At 37.6% G+C, this 24,204-nt stretch overlaps 1 pseudogene; it reads right to left on the reverse strand.

Moving 5' to 3' along the window:
• Window positions 1-449: 449 nt before the first annotated feature.
• On the reverse strand, window positions 450-23,936 carry LOC138442991 (UDP-glucuronosyltransferase 2B18-like; annotated as a pseudogene).
• Window positions 23,937-24,204: the final 268 nt, after the last annotated feature.

Genomic DNA, 24,204 nt, shown 5'->3' on the forward strand with positions numbered 1-24,204 from the left:
GAGTCCACCCAAACCCATGTCCATCGAGTTGATGATGCCATCCAACCATCTCATCCTCTGTCGTCCCCTTCTACTCCTGCCTTCAATCTTTCCCAGCATCAGGGTGTTTTCCAATGAGTCAGCTCTTCTCATCAGGTGGCCAAAGTATTGGAGTTTCAGCTTCAGTATCAGTCCTTCTAATGAACACCCAGGACTGATCTCCTTTAGGATGGACTGGTTGGATCTCTTGTGTCTATACACAACATGTAAAAAACTATTATGTTCAAAGATTTCTTTTCATTATAACTTTTGAATTAAAAAAATAAATTTCAATATAGACCCATATAATTTCATGTTTATTTTATTTTTCATGAGCTTTTCTCTTGGCATGACATATTTCAACTCATAAACAGAAAATCCCTTGAAAATAAACTTTAATCTGAGGTGCTGAATTGGGAAAAGTCATTTTGTCACAAGAGGATAGGATCCTTATCATACTCCTTCTTGCTGGACGAGTTCCATCTATGGAGTAAGCTTGCTCCAATTCTCAGATACAGATATTCCCTTTTCTCCTTCTTTCCTGTTTTAGAAAACTTCCAGCAACAAAACAGACAGAACATTGTGTTAACAAATACAACAGTTGCCACACAAACCAATAGGAACCCAATCATGTCTAGTGAGTGGTACTAGTACCAGGTGAGGTAGTGGGCGCCTGGCCGCAGGTGCTTGGTTCCTTTGTAGTAGATGGCAAACTCAGTCCAGAAGACTGCTTGGTCCAGGGGCTTTACAGGCTGATCATGGTGAATTCTTGATAGCCTCATAGCATTTTCTTTCTATCTAAAGAAGAAGTACGAAGATACTAACATTGAAAGAAAGCTACTTTACTTAAGCATACCAATGGCATAGATGGTTTTCAAAAAGAGTCATACAAATTCTTCAAGTAAATATACAATTACAGAAAAGTGAAAGTGAAAGTAGCTCAGTCCTGTCCAGCTGTTTGTGACCCCATGGAACTGTACAGTCCATGGAATTCTCCAGGCCAGAAAACTGAAGTGAGTAGCCTTTCCCTTCTCCAGGGGATCTTCCCAACCCAGAGATCAAATCCAGGTCTCCAGCATTGCAGACAGACTCTTTACCAGCTGAGCCACAAGAGAAGCTACAATTACAGAAGTAGTAGTCTATTTTTAGTTGGGTCCTCATTGAAAGTTTGACTTTTAAATTGAAATTTTATGATTGACAGTTATTTAAAAAATGAAAATGGAAGGTCAGGTGGGAAACATCAATCTTTTCTACCATAGGAATTGATAAGAGCCATTCCAAACACTGTAAGTTGGACAGTGGAAAGGAGAGTTCATGATGATGTTCCTGTGGAAGTATAATAGAACAGAGTATTAGTGTAATAAAAAATGAAATGACTCCTAACCAGTCCAGGTGCTTTGACTCTTCTCCATTCCACCATCTATTTTCTACCAGTGGACAAAATTATTTTTTGGAGATACCTATTAGGTTACTACATCTCTCTACTCAAAATTTCTGTCTGGCTTCTTATCACATTTAGAATAAAACCCACATCTGTTCTCTGGTCCATAGTATCCTACATGCTCAGACCCCTGGTAATCCCTTCCTTGATCACTTTGTTCAGGCACTCTGTTGTAGGCACATTGGCCTTCTAGCTGTTTCTTGATGTTGAAAATGTTTTCTCTTAGCACCTTTGAACTTGCAGTCCCTTTTGTCCTTCTGGAATATTCTTCCCCACACACCCTGGAGCTTGTTTCAAGCTCTTTATTGAAGTCTTTGTCTCAGTATTACGTGCAGAGTGGCTTTTCTTGATCACATTAAGATAGTAGTCAATGGCAATTCTTCCATTGTTTTTGTTTGTTTCTTCACTTGTTTATTTTGTTATTTACTCTGTAGACATTTTAAAATTTGTTATATTTTCTAAAATAAACCTTTAAGTATGAAGCATGTATGAAAACTGCACAAATTCCAAGAAAACAACTCAAAACTAAAATAAGCTAGAAAATTTTCACCAAGTGAAACACAAATATAACTCCTACCCAGATCAGGCTATAGGGTATTATATACTCCTGATAGACATTCCTTCCTGGTGGAAGCTTCCAGTCACTTCTCTCTTCCCCAGATTAAGTACTAGCCTGATCTCTAACACCATACAATGATTTAACTTGTGTACATATTGGAATCACATGGTATGTAGTTATTTGTGTCTGACTTGTGTAGATGTTGGTTGATTCCACTGTTGTATAGTATTCCCTTGTTTGACAGTACCACCAATTATTTATTCATTCTTTGATCGTTGGGCATTTGGATTGCTAACAGCTTTTTGGTCATGGGGGTGTAATTATTCTGATATATGTATTTTGGTTTATATATTTATGCATCTTTATTAGTTATACATCTAAGAGTGGAATTGCTAAGAGAAGGCTGCATGCATGTTTAGGTCTCTTTAATATTGCTGCTGCTAAGTCGCTGCAGTCGTGTCCGACTCTGTGTGACCCCACAGACGGAAGCCCACCAGGCTCCCCCGTCCCTGGGATTCTCCAGGCAAAAAAAACTGGAATGGGTTGTCATTTCCTTCTGCAAGGTATAAAAGTGAAAAGTGAAAGGGAAGTCGCTTAGTCGTGTCCGACTCTTAGCGACCCCACGGACTACAGCCTACCAGGCTCCTCCATCCATGGGATTTTCCAGGCAAGAGTACTGGAATGGGGTGCATATTCTCTTTAATATTATTAAACAGTTTTCTGAAGTGGTTTATTAATTTGTGTTCTCATCAGCAGTATGGAAAGGTTCCTATTTCTCCACATTCTTGTCAATGCTTGGTTGGGATAATTCTCAAATTTTACCTTTTATGATGAAGTAAAAATGAAGTTTAATTTATATTTTCTTGATTACTAATGAAGGGGATAAAGCTGTATATATTTTGCCAAGAAGTGTAATCTTTGTATAGGTATTTTAATATATCTATTGTAAGACTGAGGAAATTTCTATTTATTTTGCAAAATATTTCTTTTGATATCATGAATGGATGTTGACTTTTATCAATTATTTAATCATTGGACTGTTCATAATATTTTTTTCTTTTATGTTGAAAATTTATTGAATTATATGACTCATTTTTGTACATATAAACAAACACACTTTCAATCCTGGAATAAGTCCATTTTGATCAAGGTGTTCTGTATTTTTTATATGGCATTTAGTTCTTTTGTGTTTTATTTATGGAAGGAATTGTGTTAAAAATTTTTGTTTTCCTGTAATATCCTTATCTGTTTATGATATTAGGGGTTATGGCCTCATAAAATGACCTGGAAAGTAGTAATATGTTTGAATTATCTAGAAGAGTTTGTGGAAGATCGATGGTACTTCTTTTCTTAATTATTTGGAAATATTTACTGATGAAGGCATCTGAGCTGGGAGTTTCCTCTGTGGGAAATTTTAACAGTTTTAACAGATTCAATAAAGTTCGGAAATATTTAATTATTAAAAATGTATTCTATTAAATTTCATAAAATATTGTGTTTCAGAGGACACTGGCAAGAGAAAAATAACTTACTGATGGAGAGTATATTTACGAACCATATATCTGAAAAGAGACTTGTGTATATGACACATGAGAGTTTTAATAGCTCAATAATAAAAAAGACAACCAAATTAAAAAGTGGATAAGGGATTGGAGATTGGAAGAGACATGTCTCTAAAATGATACAAATGGCCAATAAAATATGAAAATATTCTCAGCATTAGTAAACATAAGGAAAACGTAAATCAAGACCAAAGAGTGATCATATTCATTACCATGCCTATATTAAAAATTATAATAGATAATAACATGTGTTGGCAATGATATGAAGGATTAGAACTCTCATACACTGTTGGTGAAAATGTAGAATGATGTGACCACTTTGGAAAAGAATTTGGTAGTTTCTTATAAATATAAAATTAACCTGTGACCCAGTGCAATAAAAACCTGTGTTCACACAAACATGTATAACAGTGTTCATAGGTTCTTTTCATTATAGACAAAAGTGAAAAAAACAGACATGTCCATCAATTCATGAATGTATCAATAGAATGTGGTATGGTATGGATATACTATAAAATATTATTCAATAACAAAATGTACTGGTACATGCTGCAATATAGATCTAACTAAAAACTTTTTCCTTAGAAAAAGAAGTCAGTTGTAAATGACCACATATTGTATGATGCTATTTAAATAAAATGTTCAGAATAAGAAAACCTATCGAGACAGGAAGATTACTAATTCTTAGTATTTATAGAGTTTCAGAAATTTTAAGCATTGAATTGAAATAATATCTTTCTTATTTTTCAGTCTTCTATGGATGGGCTTTGTATGCTCAGTCGCTCAGTTGTGTCTTAACTCTTTGTGACTATAGCCTACCAGGCCCCTCCACCTGTGGGATTTTTCAGACTAGAGTACTGGCGTGGGTTGCCATTTCCTCCTCCAGGGGATCTTCCCAACCCAGGGATCAAATCCATGTCTCCTGTCTCTCCTGCACTGCAGGCAAATTCTTTACCACTGAGCCATCAGGGAACACTTGTCTAGATTCTGTCACACTTTAAAAAATGCATGCTTGTTACAATAAGCTCTATAGAGTTCAGATTTCTTTTCTTTTCTTTTTTTTTTTTTTTTTGCATGGAAAATTATTGAAGTGATTAGTTGCTCTTTTAGAGAAGGAAATGGTGCCCCACTCCAGTATTCTTGCCTGAGGAATCCCATGGGGAGAGGAGCATGGTGGGCTATCGTCTATGAGATCACAGAGTCAGATACAACTTAGCATCTGAACAGCAGTAGTTGCTCATTAAATCGATAGGATTAAAAAGCAACTTTGAAACAACTGGTTGAATGTAAAAGTGAAATTCAGATTGGTTATATAATTTTAAGTATTTTAAAATTAGCCTCTTAATAACGGAAGTAACTTATATTATTGTTGAAAAGAGAACTTATTGATCTATAGATACTACCAAGTTAAAGAAATGCTAATACTCATGAAGGGTCATAAATGACAGTCTTCAGTGCACTGAGCAAGTCTGTACTTGACATTGTGTTCAAGTCTAATAGCTGTTCCCTTGGCCTCCATGTGAGCAGTATTATTCGGTTGGTCAACAAACATAGGGAGTCCCACCACGGGAATCGTATGGTAAATGGCTCAGAGATGCCATTGCCACCACCATGAGTGATAAAAGCTTTGGTTTTGGGGTGACCTAAGAAAGATTCTGTGGAAAATTCTGAAAGAGATGGGAATACCAGACCACTTAACCTGCCTCTTGAGAAATCTGCATGCAGGTCAGGAAGCATCAGTTAGAACTGGACATGGAAAAACAGACTGGTTCCAAATAGGAAAAGGAGTACATTAAGGCTGTATATTGTCACCCTGCTTATTTAACTTATATGCAGAGTACATCATGAGAAACGCTGGACTGGAAGAAACACAAGCTGGAATCAAGATTGCCGGGAGAAATACCAATAACTTCAGATATGCAGATGACACCACCCTTATGGCAGAAAGTGAAGAGGAGCTAAAGAGCCTCTTGATGAAAGTGAAAGAGGAGAGTGAAAAAGTTGGCTTAAAGCTCAACATTCAGAAAACGAAGTCATGGCATCCGGTCCCATCACTTCATGGGAAATAGATGGGGAAACAATGGAAACAGGGTCAGACTATTTTTTGGGCTCCAAAATCACTGCAGATGGTGATTGCAGCCATGAAATTAAAGATGCTTACTCCTTGGAAGAAAAGTTATGACCAACCTAGATAGTATATTCAAAAGCAGAGACATTACTTTGCCAACTAAGGTCCATCTAGTCAAGGCTATGGTTTTTCCAGTAGTCATGTATGGATGTGAGAGTTGGACTGTGAAGAAGGCTGAGCGCCAAAGAATTGATGCTTTTGAACTGTGGTGTTGGAGAAGACTCTTGAGAGTCCCTTGGACTGCAAGGAAATCCAACCAGTCCATTCTGAAGGAGATCAGCCCTGGGATTTCTTTGGAAGTAATGATGCTACAGCTGAAGCTCCAGTACTTTGGCCACCTCATGCCAAGAGTTGACTCATTGGAAAAGACTCTGATGGTGGCAGGGATTGGGGGCAGGAGGAGAAGGGGACGACCGAGGATGAGATGGCCAGATGGCATCAGTGACTCGATGGACGTGAGTCTGAGTGAACTCTGGGAGATGGTGATGGACAGGGAGGCCTGGTGTGCTGCGCTTCACGGGGTCGCAAAGAGTCGGACACGACTGAGTGACTGAACTGAACTGAACTGAAGAAAGATTTCAATGAGAACAATAAATTCTGAGTCCCATGGTTAGAAATAGAAATTGACAGTATAAGTTAATAAAGAAGGCAATACTTTCTCTGAGGATTGCTATGCTCATGGGATCATGCAAACTTTTGTGAATTTTCAAAGGAAGTCTGTCTGAGGAAATGAGGGAAAGCTATACATTAGTTGGGATGTTAGTGCAGAGTTGCTTTGTCCAGAGGACAAGTGTGGACTGATTCTTGATTTGAAGAAGACCATGTTCAAAATCAGGGAGATGAAGAAACATTGTTTCTTAGAAATAGAGGGAATGATTCATTCTGATAATGTATGGAGAATCTCAGGGGGCATTTGGCAATAGAGGAAAAATGATGGATGTGCTGTTTACAAAGTCATCTTCTATTAGCTGCACTTTTATTTTTAGGCAATGTGAGTTAGAGGGAAAGTATGGATGTTTACTATAAAGAAAGCTGAACACTGAAGAATTGATGCTTTTAAATTGTGGTGTTGGAGAAGACTCTTAAGAGTCCATTGAACTGCAAGGAGATCTAACCTGTCCATCCTAAAGGAAATGAGTCCTGAATATTCATTGGAAGGACTGATGCTGAAGCGGAAACTCCAATACTTTGGCCACCTGATGTGAAGAACTGACTCATTTGAAAAGACCCTGATGCTGGGAAAGATTGAAGGCAGGAGGAGAAGGGGATGACAGAGGATGAGATGGTTGAATGGCATCACCGACTCAATGCACATGAGTTTGAATAAACTCCAGGAGTTGGTGATGGAGAGGGAGGCCTGACATGCTGCAGACCATGGGGTCTCAAAGAGTTGGACACGACTGAGTGACTGAACTGAACTGAACTTCCCATATAATCTTAGATAAAAGCACTACAATAGTAGTAAAGCTGAGATAGAAGAGTGGGGAGACAAGAAGACCAATCAAAGAGCTATCGAAAGTTTATAAATGACAGATAATTATCATCAAGTGTTGATGTTTTACCTTTCTGTTCCACTATTGTCCTTGAGATTTAATTAGAACTTAGTATTTTTTTTTTTTTTTGCCATCTTCTTACCAAGAAGATAATTCTGTTGGATCCACTTAAAAAGCTGAGTATTGTTTCCCAACGTATCTGGTTTCTTCCCACTGAATCTCCACACAGCCTATAAGACTAAGAAAAGACTCAATTCCACGAAGAAGATTACAGTCTCAGAGCATTTTAGAAGTTAAAATCTAGTAAGAAGTCATTTTGCCCCACTTCTTTCAATGAACAGATGTGGGCATTTCTTCTCAGGAATGTTAAATAGTGTTAAATAATAGTTCAAAAAAATCAAAGCAGCAAAAATCTGGGACCCTGTTGATCAACTTATCATTTTGTTTACTATAACATGCTATGACTAGTTTTAAAGACTTGAGGGAAATTAGCTTGTAAATAATGGAATTTCATAGTTAAAAGCATTCAAGAATCAACCAGAACTGTAGTGTATACAAAAAGCTGACTGAAATTTCTGCAACTTCATTTCATGTGACTATCTTATATAACAAACCTGTGGTTTGACTCTAGAAAATACTTTGCTTGCTCAGCAGTTTCTGAGAGAAATTGGTGAATATTTGCTTATGTTTACTTTCTCCATGAAGCATTTTGATGGAAATGTGTATCTTTCTATTTTATTTTGGGAGCTTTATTATACTTTCTTCTATGTGGTATAATGAGATAAAATTTCTTCAACTAGTAGAGAGAATATAAATTATTTTACACTGCATATTGGAAAATCACTTCCTATAATCTTTGAAGTGTAAAATTTCTAAGACATTATTTCATTTTTTTCTCTAAAGGTATTAATAGTGGAAATATCCATGCACATATTTTATACAAAGCTAGGAATTGCAGAATAATAAAAGCAATAATTTTTTTTTTAAAAAGAGAGTGCCACATTAATTTTCATTGATTATTATAGACTGAAATAAGCAATTTAGAAGTTTGTGCTATTAAGAGATCTAATTGCATTTTTTACAATAGAAAAATACTAATTTAGAATGTATCAGCGATGCTATGTCTACCCCAAAGAAATCACTGATGCTGAAATTCTCATTTCGCAAAGGAATGAAATATCCCCAAATCCTAGATTAGTGGAGTAATGTTTTTTATGTTTAAGGCACATAACTGTATATTACTTGTCAAGGCTGTCAACATGAATCCAGGTTCTCAAAGATGAAAATAGTAAGGATTGTTTGGGTTAGTTTAGGGCAAGTAGTTCACAGCCAGTGAACGAGTACAGATGGATTTATACTGCCATAAAAATAATGATAGGACTTTAGCAGGAAGCACGTCTCTCTAATTTTTTCTCCGCTAACACTGACTCTTCCATGCTTCCCAGTTTTTGCCTCTTCTCTTCCTCCTCACCTCTGAGAAAGTAGTTGTTAATCCAGTCAGTCAGAATAATATGTTGATTAGGTCAAGCTGCTAATGGCCAGGACTAAGAGACCTTAAGACTTCCCTGGTGGCTCAGACATCTGCCTACAATGTGGGAGACTCAGATTCAATCCCTGGGTTGGGAAGATCTCCTGGAGAAGGAAATGGCAATCCACTCCTGTACTACTGCCTGGAAAATCCCATGAACAGAGGAGACTGGTAGGCTACAGTCCATTGGGTCACAAAGAGTCGGACACGACTGAGCGACTTCACTTCACTTTCATAAAAGACCTTAAAGTTGGAGCCCATGCCCCTTCCTGTCATCTTTTTCTGCTTTAACAGGGGAAAAAAAAAAAAAAAAAACACCTAGATCCCAGGCTTCTCTATTGCTCTTTTCCTCAATGAATGATTTTAAGACACATGCTGTTTTCATCTTGGGAAAAGAGGGAGCAGGAGTAGGAGGAAGGATTTGAATCTTTATGTTCCAACTCAGTATTTTTCAAAATTCTATTTTAAATATCAAATATCGAGTGGAGTTACCAAGTGAACTGCAATAGGATACCTCTCAGCTGCTCAGAACTCCCACAGTCCCCCCAGGAAGTCCTCTGGGAAACATTGTGATTTGTGGGGCAAGATTTGGATGTTTTTGTGTTCTTACTATTAACTTAATAGCACTAGAATCTCAAAGATAATCTCTAAGATAGAAATGTCTTTCAGAACAAAGTAAAACTTGAATTGGAACATTTAAGCACATGTGTACCCCTTGTTCCATTTTAAAATTCAACTTCCAAAGAAAAAACAGATATACCAATTCATTTTGATCTAACCATGTTATGATATTCTCTGTTTCTCTCCCCTTTGCAAAAAGCATTCTAATGGACCCGCTCCATAGTTTAAAGAGATTCATTCAGTATCATGCATCGAACCTGGACTGGGGATTTGTTTCATATATCATATTATACGTGTTTCAATGCCATTCTCCCAAATCATCCCACCCTCTCCCTCTCCCTCAGAGTCCAAAAGACTGTTCTATACATTTTGTCTCTTTTGCTGTCTCGCATACATGAGACTGGATGCTTGGGGCTGGTGCACTGAGACGACCCAGAGGGATGGTACGGGAAGGGAGGAGGGAGGGGAGTTCAGGATGGGGAACACGTGTATACCTGTAAAAAAGAAAAAGAAATAAAGAGATTCATTCAAGTAGCTGTTCAGTACAAAGGTAATTGGAATCTGGGCAAGGGTCGATGCAATTTTATTAGCCCTTTCTTCTGGAAGGTTTTGAACCATTGACCCCAAAATCAGTACTACAAAGCCATCTTCTCCAGAGCTTTGGACAAACTCTTTGAGTTCCTGAAAAGAAATAATTCGTTGTATTATGAAGGGGAATCAGCAGAGAGAGGGTTTTTGTTTCATTCATTCTTTCTTTAGTTTGTTTGAAGAACTTGAATACATACATTTCTAAAGAGAGAGAATTATTAAAATAGCATCATCTTCTAATATGACTGTAACTATATATAACTATAACTCATCGATAACTATTAAAACACTTTAGAAAGAGATGTGTGATAAGCAATTCATTTTCTTTAACCAATGTATTGTCATTGACTACTAACAAGTACAGTGATTTATTTATCACTTACCAACAAGGGATGTCACTAAAGTGAAAGTCTCCAGGGAAGAACATTTCATATTGTGACAACACAGGTTTGATTTTCTTAAGTGAGTTTTGAAGATAATGTAATTTTTATTCCATGTCTCAAACAATAGCAGGGCCAGGAATTTTTTTCTCATTCTCTGTTAAATATTGCGAAGATCCAGAAACAATGGCTTAGTAACTTGTCCCAGGATGACAGGATTATACAAGCACACAAGTAAAATAGTATGCTTATTAAAACATATGGCTTGCTCACCAGGACAAGATTCAAGACCTCACTGTGCCCGGAAATCAAAAGTTATGCCTTCAACTATGCTAAATTCCAACCCGTTCCTTACATTACAAAGTCATCCTTAATATCACCAACCACAACTCAACCTTAGATAACCTTTCCCTGATTTCCTTTTACTGAAAATTGATGAAACTCTGTCAAAGTGCTGTTCCTGTTTCTTATAATAAATTAAATAATCCTAGCCTAGCAAGATCAAAATTTTTCTTTTCTTTTTCTTTCTTGGTTTGTTTTGGAGAAGTTGACAAACGACAGGCATTTAAAAGGACCTGAACGCCTAACAGAATTCCTCAAATAAAATGAAAAAGTCTGTAGCTTAGCTTCATGAATTTGGATGTCATTCTCTGTCCAGTGTATTTGTTGCTGAATTGATCTACTTTTCTTCTTGGCAATTTTCAGGACAGGTCTTCTGATATATAGACTTTCCTGATTATAATGCTACCTATGATAATATAAGGGTAATGGTGCTTCCCTAGTGGCTCAGATGGTAAAGAATCCACCTTCAAGGCGGAGACCCGGGTTCAATTCCTGGATAAGGAAGATCCCCTGGAAAAGGGAATGGCAACCCACTCCCATAGTCTTACCTGAAGAATTCCATGGGCAGAGGGGCCTGGTGGGCTATAGTCCACGGGATGGCAAAGAGTTGTATACAACTGAGTGACTAATACTTTCACTTTTCCCTTTTCCATGATAATATGAACAGATTAAAGGTTACATATAATTGCTTTGGTAAAAGAAGAAAAGCATTCTTGTTAAATCATCTCTATATAATTAAATAAGAACTCTCAATTTATTAACCATGATTTATTATTTATTTATTGGTGTTTCAAATTCCCAATACCCACAGTTCCCTAAATTTAAGCCTCAGCTAAGACTCTGATCTATTGAACTTCTCATATTATAGTAATTGTCTGAAAGAGACAAAGACTGCTGAAAGTATTTTTTCTTGTCTGAAAGTTTGTTTCTTTTTTCTTCCTATCTCATGCTCTGATAATACTGGGTATGCTACATTAATTTCATCTCTTTTAAGGAAATAACTTTTCAAAACTTCCCATAGCTTATTTTCCCTATTTTTATTCAAAACTTAATGAAATTGCAATATTATATATTATCATTATTTTTATATAGGATGTTAAATGTTGGGTATAAATTTGATTTTATTTCTGATCTTGGCCAAGATATTTTAAGGATACTGATGCTATGATATACAGTGAATGTGACAGATTTTTCCTATAAGCTATTTATTTTTGGTGGATTTTATGCCAAGAGAGTGTGACTTATTGGGTAAAACATCTGATCAAGCTATCTAAGACTAATTATGGTTTAAGACATTAAGTTACAGAAAACTTTCATTTACATTTTTAAATGTGGATCCTATAATGCAGATTTTGAACTTGGTCTTGGAGAAGACTCTTGAGAGTCCCTTGGATAGCAAGGAGATTAAACCAGTCAATCCTAAAGGAAATCAGCCTTGAATGTTCATTAGAAGGACTGATGCTGAAGCTGAAGGTCCACTACTTTGGCCACCTAATGCAAAGAACTGACTCATTAGAAAAGAACTGATGCTGGGAAAGATTGATGGCAGGACAAGGGGATGACAGAGGATAAGATGCTTGGATGGCATCACCATCTCAATGGACATAACTTTGAGCAAGCTCCAGGAAATGATAAAGGACAGATAAGGATGGCATGTGGCAGTCCATGGGGTGGCAAAGAGTCAGATATGACTGCGCTACTGAAAACCTCCAGCAGATCTCCTGACTCAGGAATTGAGCCCACATCTCCTGTAGCTCTGGCATTGGCACGTGGTTACTTTATCACTGGACCATAAAGAATCCTGAACATCAAAGATTTGATGCTTTCTTGAAACTCAGCATTCATAAAACTATGATCATGCATCTGGTCCCATCACTTCATGACAAATAGATAGGGAAATAATGGAAACAGTGAGAGACTTTATTTCACTGGGCAATCATTGCAGATGGAGACTGCAGCCACAATGTTAAAAGACACTTGCTCCTTAGAAGAAAAGCTATGACCAATCTAGACAGGATATTAAAAAGCAGAGAAATTGCTGACAAAGGTCCATCTAGTCGAAGCTATGGTTTTTCCATAGCTTTCCATAGTAATCATGTATGAATGTGAGAATTGGACTATAAAGAATGCAAAGTGCAGATGAATTGATACTTTTAAACTGTGGTTTGGAAAAGACTCTTGAGGGCCCCTTGGACTGCAAGGAAATCCAATCAGTCCATCTTAAAGGAAATCAGTCCTGAATATTCATTGGAAGGACTGATGCTGAAGCTGAAACTCCAATACTTTGGCCACCTGGTGTGAAGAACTGACTCCTAGGAAAAGACCCTGATACTGGGAAAGATTGAAGGCAGTGGGGAAGCGGACGACAGAGGACGAGATGTTTGGATGGCATTACTGCCTCAATGGACATGAGTTTGAGCAAGCTCCGGGAGATGGTGAAGGGTAGAGAAGCCAAGCATGCTGCAGTTCATGGGGTCAAAAAGAGTCAGACATGACTGGACACCGAGCAACAACAACATTGTGCAGGTTAATACTAAACCAGTCACTTTCTCCTTGGTATTTACCTTACTGTATTTGTTTCCAAGCCTGGTTAGTGAGATCAGGCAGCTTGAAAAGTGAAAGTTGAAAGTCTCTTAGTCACATCTGACTCTTTTCAACCCCATGAACTGTAGCCTGCCTGGCTCCTCTGTCCACGGAGCTCTCCAGGCAAGAATACTGAAGTGGCTTGCCATTTCCTTCTCCAGGGGCTCGTTCCTACCCAGGAATGGAATCTGAGTCTCCTCCATTGCAGGCAGATTCTTTACCAACTGTGGTACTAAAGAAATCAGGCAGTTTACATGATTGAAATAGAACTATACCTAGTGAAATTAGGCATTGTGTCATGAGTACTAAGTAACTTCACTAAATTCCAACTCTTTGCACACCTATGGACTATAGCCTGCCAGGTTTCTCTGTCCATGGGATTCTCCAGGCAAGAATACTGGAATTGTTTGCTATGCCCTCCTCCAGGGTATCTTCCCGATCCAGGGATCCAATCTGTGACTCTTACCTCTCTTGCAATGGCAGGCCAGAACTTTACCACTAGCACCAACTCCTGAGAGAGGCTTATTTTCATGAATTGTATTATCAGGATGCAATGATTTCTGGGCTGTTTTATGTTGTGAAGTTCTTTCACCTCAGATAAGATCAGAAAAAATACTGAAGTGCATTCACAAAGTTTTTGGAAAAAAATATGAGTTTGCCAGTACACACACACACATACATACACACACCCCCCAAAAGGAATCCCTCCAGTCTAGATACTGGTGACACTGTTTAAAAGTTCAAATATTATTTTAATATTTTCTTCTTTTTTTGATTTCAGAGACAAATTCCTTTGGCCAAAAGTTCACTAAAAAAATAAAGTCATAGTAGCCAATATTTATGAAGCACTATGTTTTGGCAGTGTGTAAGGAGAGTGAAAAATGTATACTGTTATGTAAGAAATGAATCGCCAGTCTATGTCCGATGCAGGATACAGCATGCTTGGGGCTGGTGCACGGGGATGACCCAGAGAGATGTTATGGGGAGGGAGGTGGGAGGGGGGTTCATGTTTGGGAACGCATGTACACCCGTGGTGGATTCATGTCAATATATGGCAAAACCAATATTGTAAAGTAAAGTAAAATAAAAATAAAATTTAAAGGGGGGAAAAAAAAAGTTGGCCTAAAGCTCAACATTCAGAAAACAAAGATCATGGCATCTGGTCCCATCACTTCATGGGAAATAGATGGGGAAACACTGGAAACAGTGTCAGACTTTATTTTGGGGGGCTCCAAAATCACTGCAGAGGTGACTGCAGCCATGAAATTAAAAGATGCTTACTCCTTGGAAGAAAAGTTATGATCAACCTAGATAGCATATTCAAAAGCAGAGACATTACTTTGCCGACTAAGGTCAGTCTAGTCAAGGCTATGGTTTTTCCTGTGGCCATGTATGGATGTGAGAGTTGGACTGTGAAGAAGGCTGAGCGCTGAAGAAATGATGCTTTTGAAATGTGGTGTTGGAGAAGACTCTTGAGAGTCCCTTGGACTGCAAGGAGATCCAACCAGTCCATTCCGAAGGAGATCAGCCCTGGGATTTCTTTGGAAGGAATGATGCTAAAGCTGAAGCCCCAGTACTTTGGCCACCTCATGCGAAGAGTTGACTCATTGGAAAAGACTCTGATCCTGGGAGGGATTGGGGGCAGGAGGAGAAGGGGACAACAGAGGATGAGATGGCTGGATGGCATCACAGACTCGATGGACGTGAGTCTGAGTGAACTCCGGGAGTTGGTGATGGACAGGGAGGCCTGGCGTGCTGCGATTCATGGGGTCGCAAAGAGTTGGACACGACTGAGCGACTGAACTGAACTGAACTGAAAGACTTCATGTACATGTGATCTAAGTCGTTTTAATTGTGTCCACCCTTTGGGACCCTATGGACTGTAATTTGCCAGATTCCTCTGTTCTTGGGATTCTCCAGGCAAATATGCTAGAGCGGGTTCCCATGCCCTTTTCCAAGGGATCTCCATGCCCAGGGATTAAACCTGAGGTTCTTTACCACTAGTGCCACCTGGGAAGCCCAAGGCCTTTATGTATCTGGCAGATTATTTTTATTCTCAGTGGTTATGGTCTATAAAGTAGACCATACTTTTCTTCCTTTATTCTCATGCATCCATATTTTATAGGAAAGATATTATGGCAGAATTTGCTTTTTGTATATTTCCTATCTATCATAGTACCATATATTAAAGCACCAGATTCCATCAGTTCAGTTCAGTTCAGTCTCTCAGTTACATAGTCTTTGAATACTCTCATATATTTCCAATTTTAATATGGCATTATCAGAATTTGATTCTTTTAGATATTTCATTGCAATTTACTTTAACAAAGTATTAGAGATCACTCCCACATCACCTCAGTCTAAAGTGTGTTTTGATTTGTACTTTATTATATGTGATTGTTTAACATTCATATTTTTTCTGGCTGACCAGTCTATAAGATCCCCAAGGACTACCACTGTGTCTCTCCCTTTCACCCCTCCTTCTTCAGTACAGAGTATAGAATCTGGCATCTAGCAGACAAAGAATACAAATTTGTTGAAAAAATAATATTTCTCATGTGTTGGAGACTTTATCATAGTGGCTATTTCCACATAATCTTGCACTTCTTTCATATTTTTATGACTGTTATATAATCCAGACTATTCAGTAATAATGAAACATGAAACACACAGTAAGTGAAGGAATGGTGTGAACAAATTTTATATATAGCCCATGTTAGTTCAATAAGACAATATTTGGACTGGGAATGGAAAACTCCCTTCAAGATCAAAATTTTATCTTATGCAGGGGTTTGGCAAGTTTTCAGTGAAATCTTCCAACAAAATCAAATTTGGTAACGATGGTTGGGGAAATTCAAAATCTCAAGAGCTTATTATCAACCAAAAATCAGTTTTCTCATTAATTCACAGATTGTAGGGGGTCTTCCTGTAGTGGAAGATAAAAAAAGGAATATATGGAAATTTGTGAATATATATCCATTTTTCTTAGATGATATAGCAATAAAGCTTCTGTGCTGTGTAGGCCAAGATGAACAAATAATGCCAGTGTTTTACTATTTGAACAAACATATATAGAGAAAAAAGAGAGGGAAAAACACATGTAAGTGAGAAACTTATATAGCTCATAATAACCTCTTCCCTTGGCACCTTTGAACCTTTCTAGGTTTATGTACTATTAAAGATTAACTCATATCACACGTTACAGGTTCACTATAGATTTTAATTCTAAGTCAATTTCCTTCTGTAATTATTTACATATGTGATGAATATTGCATTCTAAATGATCTTCTTGTTTTCCAATGTATAGCATTAGATTTGTATCACTTTCATGATATTTGTGCATTTTTAATAACATTCTGACATTTTAAATATTTTTTTAAGCTAACTGAGGATCCCATCTTCCAGGGAGAAACCAGCATTGTGTGATTGCCATGCACCCATTAGCAGGCAAGCTTCTGGTGCTAATAGATTAGAGGGAGGATTCTAAAATGGTGTTTGCCAGGGTTGGTGTCAGAATGGTGGAATGAGATCCCCAAAATGGCTACCAGCAGGGCCGCATCCCCAGATGTAATCCCAGCTGCACAATGCCTTTCCAGGAGATGCTCCAAGATCAGCAAGTGGTTCTTACCCAGATATATTTCAAACTACTGACTCTTTGCTGGAACTCAGACTAAGTGAGATTTTGTGTACACCCTTTGAAAACAGAATCTCTGTTTACAGAGTCTCCTGTTTTCTCGAATGTAAGCCATCCTTGTTTTCAAAGCCAGACATTCTGTGGTATATCTTACCAAAATAGGGAGCTTGATGTGGGGGCTGAAACCACTATCTCCTGGAGGAGGATCTGTGATATTCCTCCTGTTTGTAGGTGGCCAACCTCAGGTTTTGGGTCCCAGTTAGACTGTACCTCTACTCCTCCTACTTGTCTTGTTGTGGCTCCTTCTTTATATCCGTCATTGTGGAAAGTCTTTTCTGCTAGTCTTCAGGTTGTTCTCAAAGATAATTGCTTTGTGAGTAATTGTATTTTGGTGTGTCCATGGGAGGAGATAAGTCCAGGGTCTTTCTACTTCACCAACTTGATCTCACTCACATAGGTATTGTTTTCTAAAGATTATTAATGACTTTCCACATTAAATATGGACCAACAGCATGAAGAATTTGCACTTCTCACACTTGTTTCAATCTGGTCTTCAGGTCACCTAGTCAGCCACCAGAGGATCCTGGTTACTCATGATAACTTTTCAGAGTATAGATAAAGGCAAGAAGAGACACTCCAGTGGTTTAAGAAGCCTCTCTAAAGATGCAGATGTCACAAAGAATCAATAGCCTTCCCTCTCATAGCTAAAGGGCTTCCCTGGTGGCTCAGAGGTTAAAGCGTCTGCCCGCAATGCGGAAGACCCAGGTTGAATCCCTGGGTCGGGAAGATCCCCTGGAGAAGGAAATGGCAATCCACTCCAGTATTCTTGCCTGGAGAATCCCATGGACAGAGAAGCCTAGTAGGTTACAGTCCACGGGGTCGCAAAGAGTCGGACACGACTGAGCGACTTCACCACCACCACCACCTCATAGCTAAAGTCTCAACTTTTTTTCTGTATGTTTTGAAGAATAAAGTTTATTGTGGGACTAAATTTTTGAACCATCTGTGATCAAGAAAGTGTATGATGATCGAGATGCACTAAATGAAATGATGGCTTTCACCTCCATCTTTATGTTATTTATTTTTTCTCTCCTAGGAAATTTGAAACATTCTGACTGTATAGATGACTACAATCTACTGGCAATGGAAGGCTGCTTAATAACTGCCTAAAAAGGATGGGCAGCTAAGGAACTATCTTATGATTCAGTCTGTCAAGTGTGTTCCTGTGTCTAAATTTGTGTCTTTGGTCTCCAGAAAAATTATAAATATTGGAAAAACTAAAAGTAAATATTAAAAAGCACATTGGAATGAGTGATAAGGGAGATTTACCTGCTAAAGACTGATCAAAATCTTCCTTTTTAGTATTTATAACTTGATTAAAGGATCTCCTTTGTTAATTTCTATTCTTAGAGTAAATCAGCAATGCTGTGATGGCTCCTTGTTTAAGGAGTGACATAAACGTTCTGGAAAGCCAGGCTAGAAAACCTGCCTTGGTTGCAAAAGTCTATTTGCACCAGTCACTTGCACCTCTGTCCCCTTACTTACCTAAAATTTCTCTAAGCTTTTTTATGGCTTTGGATTATTTGCCTAATATATCTTCACACATACGCTCCATTCACAGCCCAGCATTCTACTTTGATTTTTTGCTATATTTTACCATGTTTTCCTTCACTTTGCTGTGCATGTGCTTATTATGTTACCTCACTTACAAGCTGCTTTTCTATGACCTATGATTCCTGATTAACTTTTATCTTAGAAACTTTTATCTCTGAATTATTTATTTTAGAAACGTTGGTCTTTGGATTATTTGCTTAGTCTTTTATTTTAGATAGGCCTAATCATACTCTAGTTCATTCACCAACCAGCTTTCTACACTGACTGTTTGGCATTTGATGCCCTTTTTCACTTCACATGAACTCACATGACCTTGCTATGGAACCTCGTCTAAGAGTTTATTTTCTATGACCTGCAATTCTTGGTTAATTTTTAGCAGATTTGTTCATAGACTTTGGTCTTGGTTCTATTCTTCAAGCCTCTACCTCCTATAACCTCATATAGTATATATGTAATCTTAACCTTGAATATTGCATATACAATATATATATATAATCTTTAATTAACCTTGTAATACTTCTTAGCCATTGAGAGCAATAATGAATTTCTGCCAAGGATGGTTTCCAAAATTTTTACAATAATTTCCAAACACAAAGATATATATATTTGAGTAAAAGGTAGTGAGGGAACATCTCTCTTGGAGATTGAAGTTTGGTTAGTTGAGTGATACGGAGAATGTCTGTTATGAAGACCACCACAATGAAGAGAAACTAACCTTCTCTATACTGTAGCGCACTTGATGCTTACCATAATATTTCTCCAAATCATAGATGAAGTTTTGAAATTAGAGTATCATGTTTTTTGTATGTTCATATAACGCAATATGCAAAGTGGTTACTCCGAAGCCAGACTTCTATGTTTTAATCCCATCTCTGTCACTTCTTCCCCATGAAAACTTGAGTTGGTTACCTTACTTAAGTTCATGTATGTATAAAATGAGAATAATACTGCCCATGAATAAGATTTCTATGTCTCTATCTTATGAATTAATAAATATGATGGACTTAGATGTCCTGGAAGAGAGTAAATTCTCAACAAATATTTACTAATTTCCTTCTGCTCCCCAAATTAGTAAACAACAGAAAAGAAAAGGAAGTCCAAAAATATCTGTTGTTGAGTGGATGTACTCACAGAATCAAGATTAGAAATCATCCAGATATGCATGGTATGTCTTGCTCTGGAATGGCTGATTCACATCAATATATGGCAAAAACCACTATAATATTGTAAAGTAATTAGACTCCAATCAAGTTTTAAAAAAAAAAAAAAAAAGAAATCATCCAGATATGAAGAATCTATTGGACTCACCTTTTGCTTACTTTTTCAAACTGAAGGTATTAAAATCAGAAAGCAGACATTGATAATTCAAATATTATCCCCAATGCTTTTTTATATTCTAATATTAATCTCTGATGTTTTAGGTTTACCTAGCCAGTTTAGTCACTCTGTCCTAACCGACTCATTGCAATCCCATGGACTGCAGCATGCCAGGTCTTCCCTGTCCATCACCAACTCCCAGAGCTTGCTCAAACTCATGTCCAAGAGTTGGTGATGCCATCCAATCATCTCATCTTTGGTCATCCCTGTCTACTCCTGCCTTCAATCTTTTCTAACATCAGGGTCTTTTCCAAAGAGTCAGTTCTTCGTATTAGGTGGTCAAAGTATTAGAGTTTCAGCTTCAGCATCAGTTCTTCCAATGACTATTCAGGACTGACTTTCTTTAGGATTGACTAGTTTGATCTCCTTGCTATTCAAGGGACTCTCAAGAGTCTTCTCCAATGCCCCAGTTCAAAAGCATCAATTCTTTTGCACTCAACCTTCATTATGCTCCAACTCTCGTATTCATACACATCTACTGGAAAAAACATAGCTGTGACTACACTGACCATTGTTAACAAAGTAATGTCTTTATTTTTTAACATGTCTACGCTTATTTTAATATACTGTCTAGGTTTGTAATAGCTTGTCTTCCAAGGAGCATGTGTCTTTTAATTTCATGGAGCAGTCACCATCTGCAATGATTTTGGAGCCCAATAAACTAAATTCTGGAGAAGGAAATGACAAACCAATTCAGTATCCTTGCCTTGAGAACCCAGGTAACAATATGAAAAGACAAAAAGTGAAGACACTGAAAGATGAACTCCCTAGGTTGGTAGGTGCCTAATATGCTGATGGAGAAGAGTGGAATGGAGAAATAACTCCAGAAAGAATGAAGAGGCTGAGACAAAGTGAAAACAATGTCCAGTTCTGGATGTGACTGCTGATGGAAGTCAAGTCTGATGCTGTAAGGAACAATATTTCCTAGGAAACTGGAATGTTAGGTCCATGAATCAAGGTAATTTGCAAGTGACCAAACAGGAGATTTTGAAAAATTGCTTAGTTGAGTAAATTCTCAAAGTTATGACAATACAAAAAGTTATGACCATTATAGACAGCTTATTAAAAGGCAGAGACATTACTTTGCCAACAAAGGTCCGTCTACTCAAAGTTATGGTTTTTTCAGTAGTCATGTATGGATTTGAGAGTTGGACTCTAAAGAAAGCTAAGCACTGAATAATAGATACTTTTGACTTGTGGTGTTGGAGAAGTCTTGAGAGTCCCTTGGACTGAAAGGGGATCCAACCAGTCCATCCTGAAGGAGATCAGTCCTGGGTGTTCATTGGAGGTACTGATGTTGAAGCTAAAACTCCAATAATTTGGCCACTTGATGCGAAGAACTGACTCATTTGAAAAAAATGCTAATGCTGGGAAAGATTGAAGGCAGGAGGAGAAGGGTATGACAGAGGATGAGATGGTGGGATGGCATCTTCAACTCAATGGACATGAGCTTGAGCAAACTCTGGGAGTTGGAGATGGACAGGGAGGCCTGGTGTGCTGCAGTCCATGGGGATGCAAAGAGTCGGGCATGACTGAGCGACTGAACTGAACTGAAACAGGAGATAGCAAGAGTGAACATTGACATTTTAGGAATCAGTGTACTAAAATGGAGCAGAATGAGTGAATACAATTCAGATGACTATTGTATCTACTGCGGACAGAATCCCTTTTAAGAAATGGAAAAGCCTTCATAGTCAAGAGTCTGAAAAGCAATACTTGGATGCAATCTCAAAAATGACAGAAGGATCTCTGTTTGATTCCAAAGCAAATTATTCAATATCATAGTAATCCAAGTATATGCCCCAACCACTAATGCCAAAGAAGCTGAATTTGAATGGTTCTCTGAAGACCTACAAAATCTTCTAGAACTAACATCAAAAATATGTCTTTTTCATGATAGGGGGCTGAAATGCAAAAGTAGGAAGTCAAGAGATACCTGGAGTAACAGGCAAATATGGCTTTGGAGTACAAAAATGAAGTGGGGCAAAGACTAACAGAGTTTTGCCAAGAGAACACTCTGGTCATAACAAATACCCTCTTCCAACAACACCAGAGAAGATTATTCTACATTGGACATCACCAGATGATGGTCAATACCAAAATCCGATTGATTATATTTTTTGCAGCCAAAGTGGAAGAAGCTTTATACCATCAGCAAAGAAAAGATTGGGAGATGACTATGGCTCAGATCATGAACTCTGTATTGCCAAATTCAACTTGAATTGAAGAAAGTAGGGAAAACCACTAGACCATTCAGGTATGACTTAAATCAAATCCCTTACGATTATACAGTGGTAGTGGCAAATAGATTCAAGGGATTAGATCTGATAGACAAAGTGCATGAGGAATCATGAACAGCGGTTCATAACATTGTACAGGAGGTCATGATCAAAACCATTCTCCCAAAAAGAAATGCAAAACAGCAATTGGTTGTCTGAAGAGGCCTTACAAATAGCTGAGAAAAGAATAGAAGCTAAAGGCAAAGGAGAAAAGGCAAGATATATCCATTTGAATGCAGAGTTACAAAGAAGAGCAAGGAGAGATAAGAAAACCTTCCTAAGTGATCAATCCCAAGAAATAGAGAAAGCATTAAAATGGGAAACACTAGAGGTTTACTTAGTAAATGACATTTAATCCATTGAGAGGGAAGGAGTAATACTAGATAATTCTCAGAGAAATTCATCCACAACTAAGTAATTTTTCTTCTCAATAGAGATGCTAGATGATGGAGATGTTAGAGAGATTAAAATAATAGAAGAATTGAATCTAGATGGAGAAGTCAGGAACTTTGATTCTGAAAGCTAAACGGAACCTCAGCTATGAGTTCATAGAAATGTCTAATTTTAAAGGCAGGTAAACACAAAGTTTATACAATATATCAGATTGCTTTAGACATAGATTTTTCTTTTTTCACTGATCCAGGTTTAAAAAGTAAACTTCATTTGATTTTTAAGTATAGTTAATGAAATTTCTTACTATAGTATATTAAAAATGGCTAATACTCTTTGTAACTCCTCCTATTAAGAGGTGGAGGCTATTTCTTCACCCTTTGAATTTGGGCTTTCCTCCTGACCTGTTTTACCAATAGAAGATGGCAGAAGTGATTTTGTGTGACTTCCAAATCTAGTCTAAAAGTTTCATGCAACCTATTCTAGAATTCTGCTATGATCTAAATAGGTCCAAGGTTTTCTGTTGGAGGGTCACCTGGAGGAGACAATCAAAGTATCTTGATAATCTGCCAAACCCCAGCCAGTTGAGTGACACTTTCTTGGACCATTCCACTTCTGCCAAGCCTGGTAACTAACAGAAGCATAAAGATTAAGCCCAGGCAAAACCCACTGAAGAGACATTTTCCCAAGCCCAGCCCAAATTTCTGATTCATAGGATCATGTGCAAACAGCATGGTTTCTTTTTTAAACTGTGAGTTTTAGGATAGCTTATTTTACAGCAATAAATAACAGACATTATGATTTATGAAAAGCACAGTGCATATGTAGCTTTCAGAATAAATAAGCCTCCAGAATATTCACATATTGGATTATTATTGTCAAACAGAGGAACATCTCCAGTGTCACAGAGTTCTAGATTACTTTGCACACTCTCCTGAATAGTTGATACCTTTTGACTAAGAAGCTGTTATATTTCCATTTTGACACTAAACATAAGAAAATACAAATTATACCACTCTAACCCATGCAAAGAAAGTAAGATTTCTTTTCATCTACTGGAGGGAAAATGTAATAAACCAGACTTACCTATACTTCACTGTAAAATTTATCCCACTTATTGTTAAGACTCTCATACAAAGTTAAAATAAAAGTCATACACCATATTTGTCACTTTCTCCATAAATGCCATTTTGTCACTTAGTTCAGATATTATAATAGGTATGTAGAAAGGAGGAAATAAAAGCCTGCCACAGAGTTTTTCATATGTATTGCCTGTGGAAAATTGAAGACTGTAAACCAAAGGTAGGGTAAACAGTTTAACCAGCAGCTCAACACAAGGAGATATTGCAACTCTAAGAACAACATCAAATCTGGCCTCTATCAGTTTTTTCATAAGTTTTTAGTTTAAAACTCCATCCACACAGAGCTTCTCAACAGTATCAGAATATTTGTGATTTTTTTTTTTTTTGCATCTTTGAATCACATTCCCTTAGTGTCCTCTGTGGTAATTCATATGCCCATATCCTTATTACCAATTTCAGACTTAAACTGAGGAAAGTAGGGAAAACTGCTAGACCATTCAGATATGACCTAAATCAAATCCCTTATGATTATACAGTGGAAGTGAGAAATAGATTTAAGGGCCTAGATCTGATAGATAGAGTGCC

The sequence above is a fragment of the Ovis canadensis genome, chromosome 6 (assembly GCF_042477335.2).
Source record: "Ovis canadensis isolate MfBH-ARS-UI-01 breed Bighorn chromosome 6, ARS-UI_OviCan_v2, whole genome shotgun sequence".
Classification (NCBI taxonomy): domain Eukaryota; kingdom Metazoa; phylum Chordata; class Mammalia; order Artiodactyla; family Bovidae; genus Ovis; species Ovis canadensis.